This window comes from Sus scrofa, chromosome 9, assembly GCF_054392235.1.
Source record: "Sus scrofa isolate SSC_HxYL_T2T_F1_AM1 chromosome 9, Sscrofa_HxYL_maternal_Yorkshire_Landrace_v2.0, whole genome shotgun sequence".
NCBI lineage: Eukaryota > Metazoa > Chordata > Mammalia > Artiodactyla > Suidae > Sus > Sus scrofa.
Window position 1 is genome coordinate 124,872,150 of NC_139391.1, and position 23,734 is coordinate 124,895,883.

General features: G+C 35.7%; 1 protein-coding gene and 1 long non-coding RNA gene across 11 annotated transcripts in view; both read left to right on the plus strand.

The window, feature by feature from the left end:
- Nucleotides 1-23,734, plus strand: part of RASAL2 (RAS protein activator like 2) — a 388,065-nt gene that overhangs the window by 138,390 nt on the left and 225,941 nt on the right. The window lies entirely within an intron of this gene.
- On the plus strand, nt 17,488-21,804 carry LOC146400154 (uncharacterized). Its single transcript, XR_014816329.1, has 2 exons — nt 17,488-20,653; nt 20,956-21,804. It is a non-coding gene; the product is annotated as an uncharacterized LOC146400154 (long non-coding RNA).

Here is a 23,734-nt window from a genome sequence, read left to right on the forward strand (position 1 = left end):
CATCCATGTCTTTTCCCAGATTTTATTGGGAAGGTTCAGCTTTTTGCTTTTGAGTATTATGTTAGTTGTTGGTTTCTCATAAATAGCTTTTATTATGTTGAGATATGTTTCCTCTATACCCAGTTTGGTAAGAGTTTTTTTTAACATAAATAAATGTTGAATTTTATTAAATGCTTTTTCTGCATCTGTTGAGATGATCATGTGATTTGTGTCTTCTTTTGTTGATGTGGTATATCACATTGATGGATTTGTATATTGAACCATCCTTGTGAGCCTGGTGTGATTCATACTTGATCGTGGTGTACAGTCTTTTTTAACGTGTTGTTAGATTTGGTTTGCTAATATTTTTTTGAGAATTTTTGCAAGATTTTTGCAAGATATTGTCCTGCATTTTCTTTTTTGGTAGTGTTTTTGTTTAAAATACTCTGATTGTCTCTATATCTGTGTTAAGATGTTCCTTAGAATTTCTCTTATTTCACAGATTTTTCTCTTTCTAAAAGCAATAATTGCTGTTGGTTTTTGTTTGTTTGTTTGTTTTTTTAAAATGAAATACCCATTTCTCCAAATATAAATGTAAAAAAAAACTCTTTATAAATTTATACATTACCTATATGATTCTCTATTTGCTTTACAATATTATAGAGCTAGTAATATAAATCACGGGGTTCTTATTAGGATTAAATCAGATAGATGTGTCAATCACTACCTAATTTATAGTAAGTTCTAGTTAATTGTAGCTTTAAAATAATAATATGGAGTTGCTGTCATGGCTTAGTGGGTTAAGAATCTGACTAGTATCCATGAGAATGCAGGTTTGATCCCTGGCCTTGCTCAGTAGGTTAAGGATCTGGCTTTGCTGTGAGCTCTTGTGTAGATCTCAGATGCAGCTCAGATCCCACGTTGCTGTGGTTGTGGCATAGACCAGCAGCTGCAGCTGTGATTTGACCTCTAGTCCAGGAACTTTTCTATGTGTCACAGATGTGGCACTAAAAGGAAAAAAACATTTTTTTAATTAAAATAATAATAATGCTGTATGTTCATGAGGATGTACCTTGGAATATTTTTGGAGTACTTTAATGTTCCAGTCTTAATTATACATTTATAAATCAGTTTTGTCTAAGTGATATTTTCTAAATGTGTTCTCAAATTCTGGGAATATTTTGTTTCAGCTTCCTATTTGCCCTTTATTTAATAGAAGAACTATTTCAATTTTTTTTTTTTTTACCACATGTAGTCTTTACAACTAAGAACACTCCGTGTGTGTGTGTATACTTCCATTTGTTCATGTCTTTCATTTTTCCATTGGAATTTTGCAAAATTTTATAATATAAATTTTATTATGCTTATGATTCATCTCTGTTTTTACTGCATATTCTACAGTTAATTTTAAAGATAAGTACATTGGTCTTTGTACTGAGTTCATTTATTACCAATTATTTGATATTTAAAATCACCTTATTTTAGAAGCAGAATGTTTTAATGAAATGAGGATCAGTCTTTGGAGACATAGAGCCTGTTTTTAAACTCTTTTCATGTCATCTGTTTGCTTAGTGATTCTTGATGAGCCGTGTTTGACTTTATTGAGCCTTACCTTTCTCTTATTTGAAATATGGATAATATCAACATTGAAAGATTATTACAAAGCAGCATAATGTAGTTTTCAGGAATCTCAGGTTTTCTTTAGAGATATTTGAGACTTAAACCTGACTATAAAGGGAATGATTAATACCCACTTTAGGTCTTACCTTTGCTGGGGTGAACTGAGGAGGAGTTATGAAGGGAAGGAGTGCATAGGTTGATGTGAAGTTACTGGCGTTGTTTTCATTAGGGGTTAAATTATGGTTTTCCAATATTTGTTCCATTACAAATAAGGAGCTGATTGGATGAATGGATTAATTTACAAATCAGGCCATGCATGACCCCTTAATAATATGTCATGAAGGAAGAATGATAAGTTGGGGGAGTAAAGATATTTTTAAATTCTGCCTCTACCATTTATTAGTAATGTGACCCTGGGCAAATTACTTTATCTCTCTAAGCCTTAATTTCCTCATTTGTAAGTTGGGGTAATACCTACTTTGTAGGTTGTTGTGAGGATTTAATGAGAGGGGATGTATAAAGTACATAGCATGTGCTTGTCAGATAGTGAGAGCTCAATAAAAGTTAATACCCAGTGTTATGCTGGAACCAGCACACAGAAGCCAATTTTGCATATCTTTACCCAATTCCTGTTTAGTGACATTGCAACGATAGCTTAAATTTAGCTATGGTGGGACTTTTTATACCCCAGAAATGTTGCATTAAAGTGGGAAGGTGAAGGGGAGGGGGGTGGGTGGTAATATTTCAAATCTGCAGTTGTTAAACTTTTAGCCACAACCAGTGGTGTAACTCCTATTATTATTTAAATATTTAGTTTTAATAATCAGTATTATTGCAGAATATATGATTTTTGACTCCAGATTTAAATATGCTTTCTATTTCGTTAAGAACTTTTATATTTAATGTTTTAGAGTATTAATAAAAATTAAATGCAAAGTTGTTTTAAATACCTTATTGGTGGGAGTTCCCACTGTGGCTTAGTGGTAACGAATGCGACTAGTATCCATGAGGACTCAGGTTTGATCCCTGGGCCCGCTCAGTGGGTTAAGGATCCAGTGTTGCTGTGAACTGTGATGTAGGTTGAAGATGGCTCTGATCTGGCATTGCTGTGGCTGAGGCATAGGCCAGCAGCTCTGATTCGACTCCTAGCCTGGGAACTTCCTTTTGCCACAGGTGTGGCCTTAAAATAAATAAATACCTCATTGGCATTTATTGATATATAGATCAATCGATCTATCTATCTAACTAACTATATAAAATCATTCTTTTTCCATTATTTTACTAGCATTTAATGCCCAGGATAACCTATGTATGTTGAATAATCAGTTTGAGGATTTGTTTGTTTTTGTTTTTGTCTTTTTCGGGCTGCACCTGTGGCATATGGAGGTTCCCAGGCTGGGGGTCTAATCGGAGATGTAGCTGCCCGCCTACACCACAGCCACAGCAATGCGGGATCTGAGCCGCATCTGTTAACCTACACCACGCTCAAGGCAACGCTGGATCCTTAACCCCCTGAGCGAGGCCAGGGATTGAGCAGCAACCTCATGGTTCCTAGTCAGATGTGTTAACCACTGAGCCACAATAGGAGCTCCAGTTTGAGGGGTTTTTTTGCTGAGGTATGCTAGTGCAATTTGGAGGAGAGTTAAATCCTCTGTAATTATATTCCTGCCTCTGAGATTGCACAGTAATTTTTTTATCTTATTATTGAAGGCTTTTGAGATCAAAACTATGTATTACTTTTTAACTCCTTGAATAAAATGTAATCCTTTCTGAATTTTGGAATGATATAAAACTTTGGAAATTAACTCCAGTGAGTTCATTCAGTGTGCCTTAATTATTCTGTGATTTTTTTTAAAAAGATGATAAAAGATTTTGCATTAATTATTGGTAATTTTGTCTTATTTTGGCACTTTCTGTTTTTTAATTATTTTCAGTAGGATTTTCAGTATATTTCTATGTGTTAATTAAAATAATCTTCAACAGTAACAAAATTTGTATTTATTTTTGCCTCATGTAAGTAAATCCATTTAATATGAATTGAGTTAATTATTAGGTATAATCAATAAAAAGAATTACTTGACTATTTTAGTTTATTTCCCTCACCGAATTTTTATCAGTCTCCAACAAAGCTATTCTTGAAGTAGAATTTTATTGTCCTTTTTGTCTCATGCTTAAATGATCAGATTTCATTCTCTCCATGTGGTTTTGTAATTTCTGAACAATCTGAATAATATAATGAAAAAAGATGTGCTTTATATGCAATGACTTTCTGTAACAAATAAATGGCTTGTGTGATTTTATTATCTAAAAGTAATTTAACTTACATTCACCAAGTCAGTAAGTAAATTGATAAATTTATGGGAGAGAGCCAGCGTCCTAAGGAATTAAACTTCCTTGCCATTTATTTATTTACCTAAAATAGGCTGGAATGTTTAAAAAAAAAGAGAGAGAGAGATTATTCAGCTCTTATCCCACCCTTCACCTGGCTGCCAGTATCTTTTTTCATGCTTATTTTCTAGAAATTTAAGTTAAGAGATAGCCATTGATTTACCAAATCCTCAGATAACCATAAGGTTTTTTTTTTTTTGGAGGTATTAGGTACAAAGGATCCAGTCCAGTCTGAACAAAGGTAATTAATGGTGACATCAACCATGTAGCAGTTTTTCTAAGCTGTGCTTAATAGTCTTGAGTGATGGTGAGCTACTTCTAACTTAGAAAAGAATATATCTCTTCATGGGTTTGTGATCTGGTGGTCCACTTCAGAGTATGATACTATAGACTTGTTCCTTTCTCTCAGCATTAGACTTTATCGTTAATTTCAGTTTTCAGAATCATAGATTCTCATTTTGGACCCAGGATGAAAACTAGTATATTTCTCAATAAACACTCTAAAACTTGCTGAGTCATCCAAGTTTTATATATATATATATAGTTGTTTTTTTGATGCAGTTGTAATGGAGTTTTTTTTTGGCTTCTTAGGAGCCTACTAAAGATTAATAGTTCCTTGGTTTTCAGTTGCTCATGGTTTTCCAGTAAAGTCTTAATAAGCATAGCATGGCAAAGAAAAAAAAAATAAGAAAGGATGTTTTAAATATTGTGATTAATACTTTATTACACTGATTGGAACTTAATGTTGTGGCTTGCACACTAGGTATCGCTGGCATTTACCTTGGAGCAAAAGAAACTGTAACTTGGAGTTCCCGCTGTGGAAGAGTGGGTTAAAAATGCTACTGAAGCAGTGTGTGGGTCACTGTGGTGGTACACGTTCAATTCCGCATCCCAGCCGGTGGCTTAAAGGATCTGGCATTGCTGCACCTGTGGCATAGGTCACAGCTGTGGCTTAGATCCAGTCCCTGGCTTGAGAACTTCCATGTGGTAAAAGCCTAAATTAAAGTGTTGATAATGAATAAGAGTAGAGACTTAAAAAAGACTTTTCTGAGGTAGATTGACAGAATTTGAAGAAGAATGCAGAAGACAGAGTGGAATCAATAACAAGCTTTGTAAATTTACAAAATGGTGACTCCTTTTACTTAGTTTGAGAATAAAGAAATAGAATAAGTTTATAGGGAAGGCAGTGAACATGTATTTAGTATTTTCTGTATGCTCGGTTTTCAACCTCTAGATACTTTTTTTTCACTTTAGCATTTATTTTGTTTATTTAAACTTTTTTATTAAAGTATAGTTGATTTACAGCATGCCAATTTCTGCTATATAATCTCCAGATACTTTATATGCATTTATCTGGTTTAATCCTCTGAGTAGTACTATGAGATAATTATTCTCGTTTTATTTTTTAATATTGTTTTTTTTGCTTTTTAGGGCCACAGGTGTGGCAGATTAAGTTCCCTGCTAGGGGTCAAATTGGAGCTGCAGCTGCTGGCCTACACCATAGCCACAACAATGCCGGAATATGAGCTGCATCTGTGACCTACACCATAGCCCACAGCAACACAGGATCCTTAACCCACCAAGTGAGGCCAGGGATCGAACCCATATCTTCATGGATGCTAGTGAGGTTCATAACCTGCTGAGCCACAGTGGGAACTCCTTATTCTCATTTTAAAGTAAGGAAGTAAAGGCTCAGAAAGGTTCAGTTATTTCCTTTAGACTATACAACTAGTAAGTGTTGGGTCCAGGTCTCCTTGACTCTAAGCCCTTGTTCTTACCCCTCCATTTCGTGGCCCTCTTTGAGCATGTAACATTTGAGAGGTTTTTAAGAATGTGGGAATAACTGTCCAGTGAACATTGAGATATAATGGGGCAGGAGTTCAAAAGTAGACTAGGTCCCATATGAAGATACAGACATGGATGTTGAAGTCACAGGAAAAGATGAAATCGTTCAGTGGAGCATGTAGTGTGAGGGTAACAAGAACATCAAGACTGGCATTCTGACTTCGGCACGTCCACCCGTCCAGACCAATCAGAGTCTATTCGCAGAGCCACTCAGCTTTTATGATTATAGACTAGGAGTCACTCATCGTGGTAGCAAATTTAATATTCTTGTGCACACATACACCTTATTTTTATTTAACAACTTTATTGAGATGTAATTCACATACCATACAAATTACTCATTTAATATTACAACTGATTTGGTTTTTTTGAATTGTAGTAACACGTACATGCCATAAAGTTTGCCATTTAAACATTTTAAAGTGTGGAGAACTGTAGAATTAAATACATTCATACTGTTGGGCAACCATCATCACCAATCATCTCAGAGTATTTCGTCTTTCCAGACCTAAAGTGTATCCATTAAACAATACCTCCCCATCTTTCTCTCCCCTGGCCCCTGGTAATCACCATCCTTTCTGTCTTGTTGAATTTGACTTCTCTGGGTATTTCATATAATATTTGCCTTTTTGTGCAATCTAGTTTTTAATATTTTCACGGAGTTGTGCAACCATACTGCAATAAATTTTGTAACACCAAAAAGAAACTCTCCCTACTAGCAGTTACTTCCCAGTGTGCCCCTGTGACTGCTCCCCTCACCATAGGTAACCGCTAATGTGCTCTCTGTCTATACATTTGCCTTTAGATTTCATATACAGGAATCATTCAATATACGGCCTTTTTATTTAGCATGTTTTTAAGGTTCATCCATGTTGTAGCATCCGTCAGCACTTAATTTCTTTTTATGATCAAATAATATTCTCTTGTATGAATTTATCACATTTACGTATTCACCAGTTGATGGACATTGAATTGTTGAATTAGGCTGCTCTGAACATTCATGAAAAGTTTTTATGTGGACATGTTTTCATTTCTCTTGGGTATTTACCCTTCTATTTTATAAAGACATATCCTGCATCCAAAATAATGCCTTGGTGTTTTGAGACCTTAAGTCACATTTAGTTTTCCATTTTTTATCTAAAAAGTAGTAACAGTTTTGCTATTTTGTGTCTTATGTTTGTATATTCATTCAATAAATTTTTGAATAAGGTATTTATAAGATTTTAGACTTAACAAGATACTTTCAGTAATTATCAGTTTCCTATACCTGTGATGTAAACATAAGCATAAATATGTTTTTGGTTTAGTGTGATCTAGAGTCTGCTACTGGTAGATTGATTGTAATGAACACTGTGATTTATTGTCATTGCCAAGATGACTGTCATATTTTTATATGCCTCAGGCAGTTTCCAGTCCATTTCTCACACTCAAGGCCAGTATATTTCTGTGAGGAAGCAAAGAGAGGAGTAAGATGAGTAATGACTCTGAATCTGTGATTATGAAACCCTATCCATATGAGTTTACAGGTTCGTAGTGACTGAGCTTTAGTCAGTAAACCACAGGCATTTTTCCTGTCCTTCTCATGTGAATTTTCTCATTGAGATATTCTTAGATTCTTTTTCTTTTCATTTTTAATATCTGGATTTGATGATGATTTTTTTATTCCTTTGCCTTTACAAAACAGAAATCTGGTATTGTGTCCATGTTTTTAGATATTATCACCAAAATGTCACAATAGTTTGAAGCTTAAGGGATACCAATTCAATTATAACTTAGTACAATATATATCCATAACTGTGGTAAAAATAAAGGGTATTTTGAATGCTATGTGTGTGGTTTGTTGTTCTGGAGAAAAGTGGTATCTGGCGGTTAGAACATATGAGTTGTTGTCAGCATTTGTGGGTTTATTCTCAGATCCAAGCTTCTTTTTTTTTCTTTTTTTAAAGAAAGGCAGAGTCCATGCTTGGTATACGTTTAATACAGCACTTTATATACTGTAGATAATTGTAGCTAGTGAAGGTTTTATGCTATTGGCCAAATAATATATGACAAATTACTGATAGCATAGGTAAAACAAAGCTGTTGTGAGTACTTTGTGATACCATTCTTTAAACTTTCTTCGAAAAAAACATGGTTAACATATCTAATTAGTAGTGATAGTATTTTAAGAAGCTTATACTGAACATTTTTAATTCAAAGTGTTTAGCCATTACTCTCTATCCAGGGGACTGCTCAAAACTCTACCTAGTGGAACTGTCCATTTCACACTAGGATTTATGAGAATCTCAGAGTAAGAAACATGCTTTAAGATCGTGTGATAATTCTAATATGTGGAGACTAGTCACTGATATTCTAATATTTCAGTTTTATTTACCTCAGTCCTCTTGACAACATTCTAAACCAAGGGTTTAAAAAATAAGCCTTTTTTTGTGAAAAAAATCCTTGCACTGAATGGAGGTGTTATGCCCTTAAGATATTAAAGGTCTCTTCCTAGTTTATTAAAAAGATAGGAATGACATTAAACTTTTTTTTTCAATTTAAAATTTTAATATTTCTTAATATTTTGGTGCCTGGCTTTGTCTATAATAAAACAAAGTATTTAACTCCGATTTCTCTATTTGATTATTATATATCTAGTATCAGTGGTTGAGCTGTTTTTTGTCCTATGATTTAAGCTATGGCCTTTCAAACAGCGTTTTATGAACACCTGTTGTCCACAGTGAGCAGGGGTTAGTCTCTGTTAGAAATTATGATTGTAGCTGGTTTATTAATCTTCTTTAGCGTTTATTCCAATGTATTGGATTGACAGTGATGCCTCAGAATTTGCTATTATCCCTAGATTGTATTCCTTTGACGATTGCTTTCCTGTTCCTATTTACTCTGGAATTCGACATGTATCATTTTGTTTAGCCAAAAGGAACTTAATATTTTCTTGTGAATCCCATCTCTTCTGAAGCCCAGTGTTCATTACATTTTTTTTTGACCAATGAGAAATGTTCATTAAAAACTATTAACAGCCATTTTTGTTAGTTGTAGCCATCTTTCTTTTTCAGCATTAGACTACTTCTATTAGGTATAAAAGGACCTTATATCCAAGAGTAAATGTATTAGAAAAATAACACTTAAAATAAATCATTTTAGGCAGTTGCCAAAATTTCATACTAAATAGTGTATATGTGTGTGTTTGGAGGGGGAGGTAGAGGGTGGATGAGAATTTATCTCGACAAAATATGAAATGTGAATTTATGAAAATAAACTTTTTAACCTTTTAAACAGGATTTAGGTTATAATTGTTAACTGCACTAATTATTAAAAAAAAGTTGAATGTGAACTTTTATTTGGAGTATTTTTTCTGAACAAAATTGTGTGACATCCTTTTTCAACTGTTACTTTCTCTGCACAGTTATTACAGTTTTTTTAAACATTAGAAAAATTTGCTAGTTCTTTCAAGGCTCATTTAAAAATTTATACCTATTTCAGTTTCTTGGAAAACTGAGCTCTTCTGTTATATCCTGTTGCCATATTGTTCTTTTTTTTTTTTTTGTCTTTTTGCTATTTCTTGGGCCGCCCCTACGGCATATGGAGGTTCCCAGGCTAGGGGTCGAATCGGAGCCATAGCCACCGGCCTACACCAGAGCCACAGCAACGCGGGATCCGAGCCGCGTCTGCAACCTACACCACAGCTCATGGCAACGCCGGATCGTTAACCCACTGAGCAAGGGCAGGGACCAAACCCGCAACCTCATGGTTCCTAGTCGGATTCGTTAATGACTGCGCCACGATGGGAACTCCCCATATTGTTCTAATTAAACAGCATAGTTTTAAAATTAAAGTGCAGAATATAAAGCATAAAGAAGAATTCTGGGGAAAGAATAAATAATTTATAATTTATAAATAAAATTTAAAAACAGAATGAATTTATGAATAACCTGAATATTTAGGTTTTGATAATCATGCTTCCTTCTGGAGTGGCATGTATTTAGAACTTACATATTCTAAAGGAGTGTTACTAATATAAATCATGTCTGTACTTGGTATAAAATATAGAGTGCTAAATAATTGTGTTAAAGTGCTCTTTACATAGAGAATCGAAAGATCTCTGAGCAATATTGCAACAAAAATACTATATTTTTTGGGTTCTTTTTAGTTCTCAAACCGTCTCACGTGTATTATTTGATAATAAGTACATTTTGGAGAAAGTAGTAAGTTTACCTTATGTATGGGGCGGGGTAACACTTAGTGTGTGGATGTAAATATTGTATTTCCAGAAGGAAGCTCTTTCCTTTTTTAAGGCAGCTGGGGATTTGAAAGTGAGAAATGGGAGACCGTAAGAGTTAGACCTGAATCCTCCACCAATTTAATATCTCTATCCTTCTACCTTTACATTAATTCAACTAGAATAAGTTGAGCCTTAATCGTAAGTGAGATTCAGTAACCTTTACTAATACCTTCTCTTCTTCCCTAGAGAAGGGTGACCAAGGATTGCACCAGGAAAAGTGAATCAGGGTGGCAAGCAACTTCCCAGCTTATCATTGCTGTGTCTTGGATAACTTTACTCTTCATTTGGTTAACTGCTAAATGTGGATAATAATAGTATAGATTAATTCCCCCAATCCCCAACACACACATGTGCAGAGAGGTACATGCAGAGGCTACAGCTGGATTGCTTAGTCAGGAAAGATCCTTCTATATGAAGATTTTATGTTCTCTGGCTATAGTGTTTACCTTTAGCTGACTCTTCAGATAATTGGTCACTCACTCATGGAGCACTGTTCAAGCATCAGCGTAGAGAATTGCCTCATTTCACCAACAGATTTGTTTCTTGATATGTTCATGGTGTTTTTGAGTGTATCTCTTTGTATAGTTTTCTTAGTGGTTGTTCTAAAAGTCTTTGCATATTCCTCTGTGACATCACAGATTACTGGTATCATTTTACCGCTTTGAGTGAGTGAAGTGTGGAAATCTTACTTCCATTTAGGACACTCTATTTTAAAATATCATTGTCTTGAGTATCAGATGGTATTGTAATTTTTGCTTCAATGAATAAAAACTCATGAGGATATTATATGTCCTCATATTTCTGCTCTTTCTATTACTTTTTCTTTCTTCCTGATGCTCTAAATATCCTTCTTTTATCATTTCTTTCTGTTTGAAGAACCCTCTTTTGGTATTTTGTATAAGGGTAGGCCTGCTAGTGATTTTTCAGTTTCCCCTCATTTGAGAATATTGTTATTTCCCTTTCATTTCCAAAGGATAACTTCATCAGGTATAGAATTTGCAGTTGACAGTTCTTTTCAGAGCTTGAAAAATTCTGTTACATTTCATTCTGGCCTGTATGGTTTCAGATGAGAAATCCACTGCCATTTTAATTCATGTTAGGTAATAAGTCATTTTTCTCTGACCATTTTCAAGATTATTCTTTGTCTTTAGTTTTCAGAAGTTTAATTGTGATGTGACTTGTCTTGGACTCTTTTGGATTTATCCTATTTGGGTGCAGTTAGCCTCTTAAATCCAAAGGTTTATGACTTTACCTAATCTTGAGGGAGTTTTCAGCCATTCTTTGTTCGTTCTCTCTCTCTCTCTCTCTTCTTTTTAGGGCCACACCTGCAGCATATGGAACTTCCTGGGTTAGGGGTCACATTGGAGCTGCAGCTGCTGGCCTGCACCACAGCCACAACAGCGCCAGATCTGATCCACGTCTGCGACCTACACTACAGCTTGTGGCAACGCCAGATCCTTAACCCACTGAATGAGACTAGGGTTTGAACCTGCATCCTCATGGATACTGGTTGGGTTCTTAACCCATTGAGCCACAATGGGAACTACACCATTGCTTCTTTAAATATTCTTTTTATCCCTACTCTGTTCACTCCTGGGACCTTGATTATATGAATAAATATTTGCTCTTTTGATATTATCCTTATAGGTCTTTATTCTTTTAAAATGGTTTTTTATGTTTATTTTTTTCCTGCTTAAAATCAGTAAATTCTGTCCTCAGGTTTGCTGATTTGGTCTTCTGTCATCTTCAACCTACTACTGAACTGTTTTAGTGATACTTTTGTTTCTGTTTTTTTTGTTTTTCAGTTCTGTAATTTCCATGTGGCTTTTTTAAAGAGTAATTTTGATATCTTTGCTGAGATTTTCTATTTTTTTAAATTGTTCTAAGAGAATTCCTAATGTTTGCAAAGCATTTTATGATAGCTTTAAATTCCTTCTCAGATAATTTCAACATCTGATTCATCTTGCTTGATTTTCTTTTCATATTCAAGTTGTGATATTCTGTTTCTTGTTATGTGGATGATATTTTTAAATTGAATCTTGAAAATTTTGGCTATTACATTTTGAAACTCTGGGTCCTGTTTAAATCTTTTATTTTATCAGACAGTCACCCTTTTTTAGGTTTAGCAGGTAGTTACAGGCCTGCCATTGAGGGGTATGGTTCCAATGACAATTTAATTTTCAGGTTCTTTGTGGCATTATTTTGGTCTCCTTAGTTTATCTGATCTCCTATTGGCCCCTGCTAGTGCCTCTAGAAGTGAGAAAGGATTCTCCAGCCCAGAGGTACAAAAAGTCTTTCTGGGCTGGGATACTGCCTGCATATAGGATATGGAGTACAGTTCTCGGGCTGAGCCCTTGTTGTGATGGTCCTTTTTTCCATTGCCACTCTTAACACCTCAACCTAGTGTGTCTCAATGGGGGAGGGGTGTCTGAGGTCTGGAGGGAAAGAAATGTGCTTTTCTTGGCTGCTCATTGTCTACAGTCTTTTCTATCAATACCACATTGCCAGTGCTGTTGGGTCTAGTGTCATACCTAGGCCACTTTCTGTTATTAGGTTTGGGGCAAGGTCTGGGTCACCTTTTGCTGAAAGATGTTCTGCCAGGTCAGTGAAAATTAGATTTACTTATCTAACATAAATAAACCAGAATAAATGAACCAAACAGCCCTTATACTTATCCTCAGTTCCACAAACCCTGCGATTTGGGAATAATATCTCATACTCGAGCATCCGTAGGGTACATCTTGTCCCTTGGGAATTCCTCTATCTCCTCTTTCGGGCCCTCCCTTTTCTGTGATACCCTATGCTATCCTCACTGCAAGATGGAAACGAGATTATCTGTGTTCACCAGGTCGATACCAACCTGTGGCTTAATCCAATTCCTGTAGTCTTTTTTCTGTTTCTCATGTTACCTCTTGAGAACCTTTGTTACTGGAACTAGTTCAGAGAAGCATTCCAGTCCAAGGACACCTAAGAAGTCAGCCGTCTTTCCATTTTCAGAGTCCTTTTGAAGTTGCAGAGTCTGTAGTTGTACTTAGTGGGGAGCAGCAGGAAGAAACGAGTCTATGCCATGTTGTCTGGCCCAAGACTCATTCTTAATCCTTTGTTATCTGCATTTTTGTTTAGAGTGCCTGTCGTCATCTGTGTCAATTTTCTACAGTTGTTAAATGGTATAGATCTTCTGTATCCTTTATCATTAAGAACTTTTACTAAGAATATGAGTTCTTTCCCAACATAGTTCTCATCAGCTTTGTGAAATCCTATCCTTTTTACAAAATTAGCAATTTGACTCTGATCAAAATTTTGCAGTCATACAGGTATTCAGCAACGATTAACAAAGATTTGTTGATGGATACTGTTCAAGTGTGGGTTAATTTTTGTAAGGAGACAGCTAGTGAACATTTTTGTGTTTGGTAAACTTTTATTTCTCTATAAAAATTTAATTACTGTGCTGACTACAATGAATACTTACATAAGCAAAAATCTTCCTGTATGTTTATGTCCTTACACTTTATTTTGCATTACTTTAGAATTTAGAAGGACCTTGAAAGTCCTCTAAAATGTCTTTATTTTACACAAAAACAAAATATTAAAGACATGCCTGATGTTAAGATGACTTTGTAATTTGTAATCTGAACAGAAAGGCTTTTCAAGATTGAAAGGGGGCATTATTAACAATTGCTCTGTGACTACAGGTATAATCTGCGACATGTAGTTATTCCAGTAATGACCAAATTACTCGTACATACAAAATGTAGTTTAATGAGACCCCAAATCTCCTGACTCCTGTGGGTAGCCCTGATGTTGTGTAGCAGTATGAGTATGTGCTATAAAGTCGTACTGCTTTGGTTCATATCCTGGCTTTACTACTTACTAACGTGTGATTGTGATCAATTTATTCACATTCTCTGTGCCTCAGTTTCTTTATGTGTATTATGGAAGTAATTACAGTTCTACCCTCAGAGGGATGCTGTGAGATCATGCATATAAAGCCCTTAGTACAGTCAGTGCCTAGCACTTAGTAAGTACTGTTTGCTGGTGGTATTATTACATTATTTTGTAAAATCCTAAGATCAGAAGAAGGAAGGGTTAAGTGAGGTCTGGTAGCTTTAGTGTGAGATTAAGAATCAGGAGTTTGGGGTTCTATTTCTGTTTTGTTCCTGACTCACTTGGACACTTTGGGAAACTGCTTAACCTTTTTGTGTCTAAATCTTGCAGTCTAAAGCTAGAAGAATCTTGCCATCTGCTCACTTCATGGAAGATGGTAAAAACAAATTTGGAAAATGCTTTGAGATCTGTGGGAGAAAGGTGCTATATAAGCTTATAACTTTATTCATCTCTGCATTGACATTCACTTGCTCATTAAATATGTATACAGTTTTTAATCAGCATAACTAGTAATCCAGAGTTACTATATATGTATAATGTGTGGGTGATGATACTTCTGTTAGAACATTTTCTTTTGTGTTTTCTTCATCATTTAAAAACATAGATCCTCTTTGCCACATTATATTAGAAATATGTATAAAAATCAGTGTATAAATTACAGCTAATGACTGAACAATAATGTGTCTTTTTTTTTTTTTTGTCTTTTGTTGTTGTTGTTGCTATTTCTTGGGCCGCTCCCGCGGCATATGGAGGTTCCCAGGCCAGGGATTGAATCGGAGCTGTAGCCACCGGCCTACGCCAGAGCCACAGCAACGCGGGATCCGAGCCGTGTCTGCAACCTACACCACAGCTCACGGCAACGCCGGATTGTTAACCCACTGAGCAAGGGCAGGGACCGAACCCGCGACCTCATGGTTCCTAGTTGGATTCGTTAACCACTGCGCCACGACGGGAACTCCCTAATGTGTCATTTTTATACTTAGTTTTAGTTATAATGTAGCTTTGACTCTTTTCAAAGAAATGAAAAAGTATGAAAGTAGGGACAAGAAGTGGTTGGTTGATTAATTAAAATGACAATAAAATATGGGCTAAAAAGTACCTTAAAAGAACATTTAGTCTCTTTTCCTGCTACAATAGAATTGTATTTTAATGAATTCAAGTCAGTAATTACTGACCAAGTGGCTACTTTGTGCATGGGAAAAGATAAGACAGTTCTTTTTCTCACATGCATACATTCTATTAGGGAAAGTAAAAACGTAACTTTATTCTTATATTATCATTAATGATGTAGGTGATCTTTTCCGAGGTGGTTGCAAGTAGAGGCAGTATATGAAATGAAATCTTATACAAGGTTTTTCCTATTTTAAATTAGTGAGATTTAGCTAAATGTTTTTTATAAGGTTCACAAGAGTCAAATGGTCAGGTCAGAAAAGGTATTATATTTGCCAAATTGATTTCTCATTGTGATCCAGAATCAGAACTAATTTATTATGTTTTTCTAAATGGAGGAAGAAAGCTGTGTTATTCAAGAGAATAAAGAATTGAAAACTTGTGTAACCTGAAAAATTTTCTTAGGTGGCTTTTTGTTCCTTATAATTCACTTTGAGATTTAGCTTGAATGATTTTCATTTCAAAAGTAATTCTGAGGACTGGAAAGAAATTTAAGATTTGAATATAAAGTTAAGTAAAAAATTATATTCTAACCCTGTGAATTATTGAATTTTAAATATAAGATTGGAATAATCCAGATATAGATTATGAATATTCAAATGAGATACTCACCCTGGGATCTTGTTATTCATGTACACTTGAAGGAGAATATTAGGATAGGAATATCTTATCCCAGAAAGATGGCAGTATGGACATTGATATTTAAATAAGGAGTGAACTCTATATTTTAGTATTTATAGTTATATTAAGATTAGAAAATTAAGTTATATTTTATTTTTAAGGGGACTTTTTAGTGTGATGTTTTGGAACTGGCAATCAGTTTCAGTCTTTTTCCTTCAGTAACAAATCTCTGAAATGCTACATAGAAAGAGGAATGAAATAGTCTATTAATCCTTAAGATTATAATGCAGGCATTGCCCTGGAAAGCTCAAGAAGAAATTTATAGATAGAAGTTAAAGGTAAAATATTTATAATAGTATTTAGAAAAAGAATCAAATACAGAGAAATGCTGTGACGTTATAACCTACCATCTAGTATGGTAGTCCAGAATCTGAAGGTTCTTCCGTAACGCCTTGTTTTCCCTTTCTCTGACCAAATCCATTTCATCGTCATCATGTCTTTTTTACCACTTAAATATTTCTCTACTATGGCCTTTCTTTATTTCTTATGCCACACGCTGGTCCCAATCTACCAACCCTCTCACCTAAATTACCATCGTAGTCTGTGTGTTAGTTTCCTACTGCTGCTGAAACAAAACCTGTACTATAAACTGAATGGCTCAAGACAAAGGACTCCTCATACAGTTTCAGGAGCCCAGAAGTCTGAACTCTGAGTGTCAGGGAGAATTTGTTCCAGGCCCCTCTCCTAGCTTCAGGTGATTGTTGTCATTGATTGGCTTTTAGCTTCGTCACTGAATCTCTTTCTTATGGTCTTTTTGTGTGTGTGCCTCTTCTGGGTCTTCAGATCTTCCTCTCCTTATAAGGATGTAAATCCTACTCCAGTATGACCTCATCTCAACTTGACATTTTACTGGAAGTCCAAGCCAGGCAGCTGGGCAACAGAAGGAAATAAGAGGCATCTAGATTTTGAAGGAAGAAATACAAATATCTCTCTTTGAAAATGATATGTTCAAGTACAATATCCTAGGAAACGCCTCCAAAATTTGCTAAATAAATGAGTTCAGCAAGATTGCAGGATGCAGGATAAATATACAAAAATATATGGTGTTCCATACACACGAATTGAGTCTAATAAAGACATTAAGAAAGCAGTTCCATTCACAGTAGCATCAAAAAAGAATAAAATACTTTGGAAAGAATTTGACACATGAAGTGCAGAACTTTTACTCTGAAGAACTTCGAAACACTATTGTAAGAAATTAAGGAGGGTCTTAATAAGTTGAAAAAAGTCTCATGTTGGAAGACTTAATATTGTTAGGATGGTAGTACTCTCTAAACTGATCTGAAGATTCAGTGCAATCCCTGTCAGAATCTCAGCTGACTTCTTTATAGAAATGGTAAACTGAATCTAAAATCTGTATGATATTCCAAGAATCAGAATATGCACAACAATCTTGAAAATGCAAAATAACAAAGTACGAGGGCTCGTATTGCCCAGTTTTACAACCTATTACAAAGAAGCAGTAATCAAGATAATGTGTTACTGGCTCAGAGATAGGCACATATATCAATGGAATAAAATTGAAGTCCAGAGATAAAATCATGTCTTTAAGGTCGACTGTTTTTTGACAAGGGTGTTAAAACCATTCAGTGTGGGTGAAGAATAGTGTATTGAACACATGGTTCTGGGACAGCTTGATAGGCACATACAGAAATTGAAATTGGACCCTTACCTTGTAGCAGATATAATTTACTTAAAACGGATCAAAGACCAACATGTGAAAGCTAAAACTATAATACTCTTAGAAGAATTAATACAGAAATATCTCTGATCTTGATTTAGCGAAGCATTTTGAGAAACAACACTAGAAGTATGAGCAACAACAAAAAAATAGATAATTTGAACTTAATAAGAATTAAAACTTTGGTGCATTAAAGGATACTGTCAAGAGAGTGAAAAGAAGACAGCTCCACAATGTGAGAGAAAATATCTGAAAGTCAAATATATTATTTGGGATTTTTATCCAGAATATATAAAGAACTCTTTCATTTCAAAAATAAAAAGACAACACAATTTTCAAAATGGGCAAATGAATAGACATTTCTCCAAGGGAGATATACTGATGGTAATAAACATATGAAAAGATGTTTGAACAAACAGTAGTATAGGAAAAAAAATACATGCTTGACATTGTTAGTCATCAGGGAGATATGAATCAAAACCACAATAACAGAGACATTACCAAGAGAACGACTTAGGAGACTGCTGAATTTGTCTCCTGCCATAGACACACCAAGCATACAGCTACACACAGAGTGATCCCTTCTAAGAGAAATCCAGGAACAAGGTAATTGACTCCAGTATATTGGGCAACTGAGAAAAACCTCACATTAAAACAGGTAGGAAAGGCTGAGACACATTCTTGCCACAAATCCCACCTCAGACATGGTACTACTATACAATTATGAGAGAATTCTCAACTCTCAGCCTCTCCCTGAGGAGAGTTTTAAAGATGAGGGACAGGCCCCCAAATCACCTAGCTCTGAAAGTCAGTAGGGCTGCCACCTGATCCACAGGAGTGTAGCAAACAAAGTGGTTACTAAGGGGTGTATGAGTACTCACTGCAGCTATTCCCCTGGGGCTCACTGCAAAGGGAACAGGCAAAAACACGCTCATCTCCCAGTCTTTCCCTGGAAGGGATTTGACTTCATACTTTATAAGCTGCTGCCTGAGGGTCCAACTTCTAATTCTAGGTGTTGACTATGTCCTTTCTGGGATCTTGAAAAAGCCAGTGGATGCTTTCCCTGCATTCTCCCACTAGCTTGCTTTTATTTTAAAACAAACAACAACACCACCAAAAACCTAGAACAAAACAACAACAAACCCCAAAAAACAAAAGTCTCCAGTTTTCTCTCTGGAAGGAACATGTCCACCTGTCTAGTCCCCTCATTTTATGGCTGCCACACTATAGTTGGGCTGTCCCATCACTAGGTCTGATAACCGGAAGGACTTGGCCTTTACGAGTCCTATAGGACCATTTTGAGCGAAACAAAAAGCTAGTTTTCAAATGGGCATACAAACATTTCTTAGAGCTCTCCTCCCCCCTACCTCTCCATGGTGGTGGGGTGGGGAAGGAGGTGGTGCTCAGCCAGAAAGTCAGGCAAAAATGCTGGTTTCCTAGTTTCTGGCTGCAAGGGATTTGCATACTATTGGAGCTGTTGCTTGAAGTTCCAATTTCTAATCAACCTGCATGTGCTAAGATACTGCATAGGGCCTGAGACCTAACGAGCATCCCCCACTGTCTCCAACTAGCTTGTTCCAACAGTTGAATCAAGTTGCCAGCATCTCCCTGAAAGGAGTTTGTCCACACATATAGTACCCCAAGTGTTAAGCCTGCCAACCAGGGGACTGGCTCCTAAATCATATTGCTCTAGGCACAGGCTTGGCATTCATAGATAACTCGGAACTAAATATAACATAGAGGTGGTTCTGTTTGGCTGCACAAGCATTTTCAGCAACTGTTACCTCTAGCTCACCACAGTGTTTGTAAGCAAAAACACCTAGCTCCCAGTATCTCTTTCATTAGAATTATTTATTGAATGTCCATGACTCTTCAGCTGCTTCCTGAAAGGTTTTCAGTTAGCTTGCATTCGAGATACTGAAAGGTTCAGCAATTAGTAGTCCCTGGGAGCCTATATGGGCAGTTCTTACACTTGGGGATACTGATAGTTCTTGGCACATACTTAATTACTGGGAGCCACCAAGAAAAAAGAAGATGATTTGGACAATCACAGATGTTTGAAGGGCAACCAGCAGCTCACACTGGGCTGATTGATGAAATTTATCTCTTACACAGGACCAGTATGTTAAGATGTTGAGGGGTTGCTTGAGAGGTGTCTGTTCATATAATGTGCAGAAACCAACAGAAGTCAAGGAAAATGAAGCAACAGGGAAGTATGTTCCAAACAAAAGAAGATCCTGAAATTGATCTTGTGAAAAGCAGATAAGTGATTTATCCAATGAAGAGTTCAAATAAATGGTCATAAAGATGCTTACTGAGGTCAGGAGAGCAATGCCTGAACAAATAATTTCAAAAAGAGAAAAGTACCAAAACAGAAGCAATAGAGCTAAAATATAAAATAACCAAATTGATAAATTCAGCAGTGATTCATCATCATACTAAAAATAGCAGAAGAAAGGATCAGCAAACTTGAAGATAGAGCAGTGGAAAAAAGAAATAAGAATGAAGATAGCTTAAAGGACTTAGGGCATACTGTTAGGTGGACTAATACATGCATTATAGGGGTCCCAGAAGGAGATTAGTAAGAGAATGGGACAGAAAGCTTTTTGTAAGAAATAATCTTTGAAAATGAACTGAGGAAAGAAACAGACACCCAAATCCAGGAAGCCAGGAAGGTTTCAAAGAAGATGCATCCAAATGGCCTGCACCAAGACACATTATAATTAAATTGTCAGAAGCTAAAGACAAGGAGAATTTTAAAAGCAACAAGAGAAAAGCATCACGTTACATATGAGGTAGTCACAATAAGACTTTGAACAGATTTTTTAGCAGAAATCTTGCCAACCAGAATGTTGGGTGATGGTGTATTTTAAATGCAGCAAAACTTAATAGGATGCAGCAAAACTTGATGGGATGCACCAAAAGCAGTTCTAAGAGGGAATTTTATAGTGATAAATGTGTACATTAAGAAAAAAGAAAGATCTTAAATAAGTAACCTAACCTTAATACCTCAGGGAACTAGAAAAAGAAGGATAGAAATAACTAATCACAGTGGAAATAAATCATGTAGTTACTAGAAAATAAAAGATCAATGAAACTAAGAGCTACTTTGGAAAGTTAAGAAGGTTGACAGGAGTTCCCGTCGTGGCGCAGTCGTTAACGAATCCGACTAGGAACCATGAGGTTGCGGGTTTGGTCCCTGCCCTTGCTCAGTGGGTTAACGATCCGGCGTTGCCATGAGCTGTGGTGTAGGTTGCAGACGCGGCTCGGATCCCGCGTTGCTGTGGCTCTGGCGTAGGCCGGTGGCTACAGCTCCGATTCAACCCCTGGCCTGGGAACCTCCATATGCCGCGGGAGCGGCCCAAGAAATAGCAACAATAACAACAACAACAACAAAAAAGACAAAAAAAAAAAAAAAAAAAAGAAGGTTGACAAACCATTATTAGTCAAACAGCAGCATTTTTCATGATAGCAAATGCGTGGAAACAACCTAAATGTCTGTCTATGAATGTATGGATAAAGAAATAAACACACACACGTACATAAATATACATATATAATGGGATATTTTTCACCTTTAAAAAGGAAGGAAATCTGTTATTTGCAGCAATATGGATGAACTTGGAGGGCATTATCCTAAGTGAAATAAGCAGAACAGAGAAGGATGAATATTGCATAATAGTATTTATGTAAAGTATGTAATTAAAAAAGGGAAAAAAGACTCAGTCAGAAGTGAGAGGAGATATTACAAATGATAACGTGGAAATACAGACAATCAGAGAGTGTACCATGAACAATTGTATGCCAACAAATTGTATAAATTAGAAGAAAAAGATAAATTCCTAGAAACATAAAACTTAGCAAAACCGAATCAGGAAAAATAGAATATCTGAACAGACCAATTGACTCTGTATGGAGACTGAATCAGTAATCAAAACTCACCAAACAGAGGTCCAGGACCAGATTTCACTAGTGAATTTCTGCAAACATTTAAAGAATACCAATTGTTTTCAAACTCTTCCAAAAAATAAACAGTAGGGAACACTTCCACCATCACCCTGATACCAAAACCAGACAAAGATACCACAGAAAAAGAAAATTACAGGCCAATTTCACTGATGAACATAGATGCAAGAATCCTCAACAAAATACTAGCAAACCAAATCCAACAGTACATTAAGAGGATTGTACATCATGATCAAGTGGGATTTATCCCAGGGATGCAAGGATTCTTCAATATCCACAAATCATCAGTGTGATATACCACATTAACAAACTGAAGAATAAAAACCATATGATCCTCTCAGTAGATGTAGAAAAAGCCTTTGATAAAATCCAACACCCATTTCTGATAGAAATTGAAGGTAAATATAAATTCAAAGATATTTTGCATTCATGGATTGGAAAAATTGATGTTGTTAAAATGTCCATACCACCCAAAGTGACCTACAGACTTAATGTAATACATATCAAAATTCCAATGACATTTTTTTTTCACACACACACAAAATTTTTATGCGCTCATGAAAGACCCCCAATAACCAAAGCAGTCCGGAGAAAGAACAGCAAAGCTAGAGATGTCACACTTTATGAGTTCAAACTATGCTAGAAAGCTACAATAATCAAAATGATGTAACATTGGAATAAAAATAGAGTTACAGATCAATGGGACAGAATAAAGAATCCAGAAATAAACCTGTGTATATACAGTCATTTAATTTTCAAAAGAGGAGCCAGGAATATACAATGGGGAAAGAATAGCCTCTTTAATAAATGGTGTTAGGAAAACTGGATACCCACATGTAAAAGAATGAAACTGATCTTTCTTACATCTTACATAAAAATCAACTAAATTGAATATAAGTGTTGAAACTATAAAATTCTCAGCAGAATACGTAAGACATAAGCTCCTTGACATTGATCTTCGCAGTAATTTTTTTGGAGAGGGATTTGACAGTAAAAACAAAGGCAACAAATGCAAAAATAAACAAATAGGACTACATCAAACTAAAAAAGCTTCTACTCAGCATAGGAAATCATCAACAAGATGAAAAAGCAATTACGGAAGGGGTGAAAATACTGGCAGATCACATATCCTAAAGGGATTACTATCCAAAATATACAAGAAACTCATACAACTAAATAGGAAAAATTAAATAACCCAGCTAAAAGCTGGGCAAATAATTTTAATAGATGCTTTCTCAAAGAAGACATACAAACGGCCAAAGGTATATGAAAAGGTGCTCAACAGTGATAATCAAGGAAATGCAAGTCAAAACCACTTGAGATAGGATTAGAGGAAGATGGTGGAGTAGAAGGACTCAGGCTCATTTTCTCTCACAAAAACACCAAAATCACAGCGAACTGCTGAATAGCCATTAACAAAATAGACTAGAAACTACCAAAGCCACAGTGAGATATTGCCTCACACTTTCTGTGACGGTTAGTTTGAAAAAGACGAGCAATAGAAAATACTGCTGAGGGTGTGGATAAAAGGGAACGTTTTTTACACTGTTAGGGGAATGTAAGCAAACTGGTACAGCCACCATGGAAGAAAATATGTAGGTTTCTCGAGAAATTAAAATTAGAACTACCATATGATCTATCAATCCCACTTCTGGATGCATATCCAGATAAAACAAAATCATTTTCTCAAAGATAAATCTGTACTCTCATGGTCATTGCAGCATTTTTCATGATAGCAAATGCGTGGAAACAACCTAAATGTCTGTCTACGAATGTATGGATAAAGAAATAAACACACACACGTACATAAATATACATATATAATGGGATATTTTTCACCTTTAAAAAGGAAGGAAACCTGTTATTTGCAGCAATATGGATGAACTTGGAGGGCATTATCCTAAGTGAAATAAGCAGAACAGAGAAGGATGAATATTGCATAATATTATTTATGTACAGTATCTAATTAAAAAAGAAAGAAAGTTGAGGTCATAGAGACAGAGTGTTATGGCTGCCAGGGGTTGGGTTTGGACAAAATAAGGAGAGTTTGGTAAAAGTGTATAAACTTTCTGTTATAATATGAATATGTTCTGAGGATCTATGTGTAGCATGATTACTGTGGTTGATAATAAGGTCTTACATAATTGAAGTTTTCTGAGAGAGTAGAGCTTACACGTTTACATGAAGAAGAATCTAAAATCAGATAATAACAAATATTGATCAGGATGTAGAGAAATTGG